Raw genomic sequence first — 6,000 nt, forward strand, 5'->3', positions numbered from 1 at the left:
ACGACCTGTGCGGCAAAAGCGCACATGAGTACATATGCAGCACACATGATAGCCTCAAGCCAAAATGCATGTGGCAAAGCTTGGCTCTTGACCATACATCGTGCCATCGCCATAAGTGACCTGTTTTTCCTCTCAGCAACACCATTTTGCTAAGGGGTATACGGCACTGTACATTGGTGTTTTATCCCACGACTAGCCAGAAATGCATCAAACTCTTTAGACATGTACTCCCCCCCTCGATCAGAACGGAGGGTGCCCACAGTACAATTGGATACATTTTCAACCATAAGCAAAAATTGTTTGAACCCCTCGATCAGAACGGAGGGTGCCCACAGTACAATTGGATACATTTTCAACCATAAGCAAAAATTGTTTGAAGCACAAAAACACTTCGGACTTTGCCTTCAGTGGATATACCCATGCATGCCTCGAGTAATCATCAATGAAAGTCACGAAGTACAAGTGTTTACCAAATGACGGAGTTTGCATAGGCCCACATACATCACTATGTACAAGTTGCAATTTGCGAGTGGCTTGCACAGAACCATCCTTTGGAAACGCAGAACGCTGCATTTTGCCCAAAATACAGCCTTCTCAAACATGTTTTAATGGTGCCTCAAGAGGGGGCAATGAAGCAACCATATCAAATTTCTGCAAACGCAGCAAACTAGCAAAGTTCAGATGACCAAAACGAGCATGCCATAGTTTTGCATCTGAAACTGCCTTTTCATCAAAAACTGCATTTGCTGAATCTTCCACACACTTGTCATAAGAATTGAACCTATATAGCCCACGAAACAAGGTGCCAAATGCAATAATCGTATCACTAGAAGTCAAATCATGAACAGTACATCTGTCATCCACAAATTTGACTACAAGTCCAAGTCCCAGCAAGCACAGAGATAGACAATAGATTCTTCTTTATCCCTGGCACATACAAAGCATCTGAAAGTGTGAAAGCGTTGCCATTTGCAGCAGTAAGCATAATTTTACCAACGCCCTTCACTAGGTAAGAAGCATTATTGGCACATGTGACAGTATTCCCATTAGAGACAGCCTCAAGAAAGACAAGTGAATATATCACGATGCGAGGTAATGTGCTTTGTAGCACCACTGTCAAAATACCATACATCAGAGTCAACAGAAACTGCCAAACATGCATCATGTACAAATGGGTCATACTGGCAATACACGCTAAACGCCCATTCTGTATCCTGCACAACATTTGCAGAATCTGCATTTGTAGAAGCATCTGCTATTGTGGCTGCATTTGACTCTTTCTTCTTTGCCTCTTTAGCCTTTAGCTTAGGGCAATTCTTAATGGCATGATCAGTTGCCTTACAATAGTTGCACCTGATCTTTTTCTTACCTTTATCAAGAGCCTTCTCAGACCTATTGTTGCTACCTGTGGAAGGAGAAGAAGTTGCAGACCTACTAATAGGAGAAGAAACAGTGGAAGGGGTTGCCTTACCACTTCTTCTCTGCTAGGCAGCAACAAATGCCTGATCAACTGCACACTGCCTAGCCCTATTTTGCCTGGACTGCGCTTCTTGCAAGAGCTTGTTGACTAAAGTATCATACTTGACTACATCAGGTCTGTCCTTAGTAACAAGTCTCCATGTGGAAGCAAAAGTCTAATATGACTTAGGTAAAGCATCAAGAACAGTCTGCACAAGAGAATGATCAGGAATAATCTCACCTGTAGAAATCAACTATTCCTTGAGATCTTTAATCTTAGCAAGAAAAACATTCATGTCATCATCTTCCTGCATAATCTTCGATTCTATCTCTTTATGCATGTAAGAGATTTTTGCCTCGTTCGACCTGCATACAAACCAGCTAGAATATCCCACGCCTGTTTTGCTGTTTTAGCTGAACGAATAGGTGGAGTGATGTTACGTTTGACAGAAAGTGCAATCAAGGCATGAGCCTGCGCATCTTTACCATCCCAACGAGCTTATTCAGTAGTGGGTAAAACAGCAGCAACAGTAGAGCTGCTAGAACCTGCAACATCCTCAACAGATCCTACATCCACAGAACTTGGACGTACATCCATACCCTGCACAATGTTCCACACTCCTTTTGCAACCAAAACATGTTGCATCATGTATGCCCAAAGTGGGTAGTTGCTGTCTCCATCCAATTTGTCATCAACAGACAACAGACAACATACGAAATACATCATTACTATTATCAGCCATGGCCACTGACTGAAACTGATGCAAAAGCTACCTGTAATGAAAAGACTGAACAGAAAACAACTCGTGCTATGTAGCACGGTCCACAATAGAATACGTATGCCTGTTTTACAGAAAACTGCACTGTTGAAATTTTTACACATAATGACGAAAACACCTGTGCAGAACTTGTAATGCAAAAACAGAGCCCGAAACGACCTCAGATGCAGAGTATAGGGACCTGTAAGCGCTCGTGAAAGGTCACCTCAATCGGAGAACGTGAGTCAGAGGGTGCTAGCGGCGTAGCCCTAGGAGCCGATGCCTGCTCTGATACCAATTGTTGGAATTAGGGTTGCAAGAAAGCACACAAAGCTTGGAGAAGAAGAAGCAAGAATGCACACAACACATAGTGTATTAGATTGTGTCAATGTACAAAGATAAGTTAGCCCTAGAATGATGGGTGTATATACAAGCTGGGGGAAAAAACCTCCTAAGGAGGGAAAAAGTGCCTCGACAGTCCTAAGTGTGTTCACACACATCACTGCCTATATATATGGCAACACTTCATCCATTACTTGGTTACAAGAAGTTCCACCTTCTCTTTACCCTTTTTGGTCCACTTTTCCATAAGAGCATCTTGAACCTTTACCTCCTCTTTCTCATCATAATCTACTATTGCTACTACCATTGGTCTACACTCTTACAATGGTGTATTCCTCAATTTTGGACAATAGACTCTTACATGACCCACCTCCTTGAAGTTCATGCAAATGATAGGATGTGGGCCTCAAAGTCTCCTCCATCCACCTAAGTAGGGAGGAAGACCTATTGGCTTGCTAAGTTTCCTAGCCACAAATCAACAAAGTTGGAGAATCTTACTCTCCTCCTCACTATTGTATGCTTATCAATTTGTGGTTGGCCCTTTCATGTTCTACTTGGGACTTGGCCAATGCTTGCTAAGCAGGTCCTCACTCTGCCTAACCAACCCTCCAGTCTTCCACAAAACATAAGCTTAGGGGAGTTAAAGATAGGAAGGGTCTCTTTGGACTATATATACCCTTTCATCTTCCACACTACCTTTGCATGTGGGATTACTTAGCATCCCTTTTCCCACCTTGCAATCCCCACTACTTATGTGAGATTTGCACCTCCAATAATAAGGGGATCATGATGTGCTTTAAGCAAGACGAGCATTTGAACGTGAACTATTTTGTAGCATAATTGGGCCCATAGTTGATGGCCAAGATGAAGCGTTTTGTAGCATAATTGGGCCCATAATTGAGGGCCAAGGTGATAGCCAAGATCCCATAAAAATACTAGGAGGCCTTTGATATATTGCTTCTATGCTATTTTAGACTAAACATTTGTAAATAAAAGGGGTATCCCCTCCCATAATATAGATCACTTTACCTTAGAAATTGTGCATACTCTTATTATTAATCTTAACTTTTTTAAGTTATTATATAATCTCCTTCTCCATAGATTGTTTCAAGCTATTTGATATTGGTTAGCCTCAGCGATGGCATTAGAGCATGCTAGATTAGATTTAGATCTAGCTTTAGCTTCCTAATTATTAGAGTGGATGCTAATTTGTGTATTTGCTTTTAACACTTGTATAGATTCTTTTAGGCTTACATTAGTGCCTCAAAGCTGAAGTTTTCATTTAACAGCATTTTCCTCTGGCCTTGGTGTCTCTGTACCTTTCTTCGTGTTCCCCTTTGGCCTTGGTGAGGGCACTTTGCCTTCCTACTCTGGAGTTTTTTTGGACTAGTTTCATCGGCTGTATGCTGACTCAGGCATCTTGCCGACAAATTAGCTTGGGCCTTTCTAGCTCCTTCGTCCACAATGCCTCTCGGGTTTGCTTCTTTTCCACCCAATTGGACACCTCCATCCGCACCTTGTTTTGCTCCTGCTAGGTGACAAATTTTTGCTTCCCCCTCTTATCCAAGGGTGGTTTTTCCCCACCTCCAGAGTCTCGAGTTGCATGGATCTGGTCACTGCCATGGCTGATGATTCCGCCACATCTCTGGTTCCGCATAATTTCTTCTTGCTCATCCAGAGCTTAGATTTCCATGGCATTCACCACCGACGGGCCTGATACTAAAGCGTTGGGCTCCTTCCACCTTAGTCCTATGCTTCCTCCAGATCTTATAGTCAGATTTTTGATGGTAATAGAAGCATGTGAAAGCAGGTCATTGAGCTCTGGGCACATCCTAGGGAGGAAATGTCATCCGTGAGTAGAATGGTGGCCTTTGGTATGGATCCTGTAGAGCCATCAGTGGGGCAGGTTGAATTGCCGCCACCACTGGGGCTTGGATTGTAGGTTGTTGAGGTGCTCTCCTCCCATTGTATCTGCATGCCTCTGTGCTTTTGTGGATGTTCTGTAAATGGCACACCAAAACTCATTTAAGCCATATTCTTTGGCTCCACATCCGTGATCCCAACACCTCGAGCACCAAGTACCTAACTAGACTTTGGGAGGGGACTTCGCTCCTTCACTAGTCAATTGAGCATGGCTACAGCCAGCGGTTCCTTGGCTATTAGCAGTGGAAGTAGCACTTCTTGCGCGGAGCAGGGTCCCACACTTGGGGCCTCGCCCACGGATATCCGGACAAGAGACTAATCCATCGGTTTTTCCAAAACCAAACCCAGAAAAACTTCCTTTGCCTGGAAAGCATGGGCGATTCCACCAGGATAACTTTTCTCTAACGTAGTCAAAAGCCTTAACTAATTGAGCTCATCTGACCAAACTTGTAAGTCCCATAGTCAGATCAGGGAAAAAGACTACTTGGATCATAGAGACTAATGCTTTTTTTCTCATTGAGAGGCACAGTCGTTGATTCTTTTCCACCGAACAATTTTTGGCCGGAATTTACTTCATCTATCGAACTAAACAGAAATTGAGTCCCGATTTACGGATCCATCAGTCCAGCCTAACCCCATCCAGTCCCATGGGTTAGCCAACCGCCCAACCACTGTAGTGATGGGATCCAATTAGGGATTTGGTTAGGTTTTGTCCCGGGTACCAGGGAAAAGAGTTCCCAGGTGGCCCCCTAGCCGGATGTTCATGCAAACATAAAACTAGTCACACCACTTACACACCCAATATGAAATTTCCTTTTTTCTCAGCATCAGCTAGCTTTAAAACAATCCTTTAATGAAACCATTGTGTCACTGATCACAATCCTCAAAATCTCTGGTTGAATCCTTATTTTCAATCATTCCTTTATCGGTATACTTATGGCATCATTGGTAACCAGAACGCTCACCACCTGTTCACTCAGGGGCCTTTTCGATAGTTCCTAGCTCATAGTAATCGGCAATATATTCTCATAACAAAATAGAATCTCCGTGGAAGATCAGTAAGATCAACCACCAACAGATCCATATAAAAGAGTCATGGACTCATCCGTTGGAGGACCAGCAAGGTCAATCAACCAGATCCACACCCAAATTCAAAAAACAACTCTTACTCCTTGTTCCAATATCTTCCTCGACATACTTGTGGGTATCTTCGGCGACCCAGAGCCCGAGCACCGTATGGTCAGCACCCTCTAGGATCCTTCGCAGGTCACCTAGCGCTTCACTCATAGGCCGCTTCCTTGGTCCCTCATCCACTATACCAGAAGCTCACCATTTTAATTAAATCGAGGCTGGTCAAAACCTCGGCCGACTTTGCTACACGAGACGTCCTCCATTGACTCTCTGTCACCACCAGTTGCAACTTTATCAGTTAGGTCTCCACGACCTTAATCACAAGACGGTTAAAATGCTTCCCCAGTATTCTTGACATAAACAGTCATTTACAAACAGGTCACAAAAA

The sequence above is a fragment of the Cibotium barometz genome, chromosome 30 (genome assembly GCF_041138505.1).
Source record: "Cibotium barometz isolate CiBa-2024 chromosome 30, ASM4113850v1, whole genome shotgun sequence".
Classification (NCBI taxonomy): domain Eukaryota; kingdom Viridiplantae; phylum Streptophyta; class Polypodiopsida; order Cyatheales; family Cibotiaceae; genus Cibotium; species Cibotium barometz.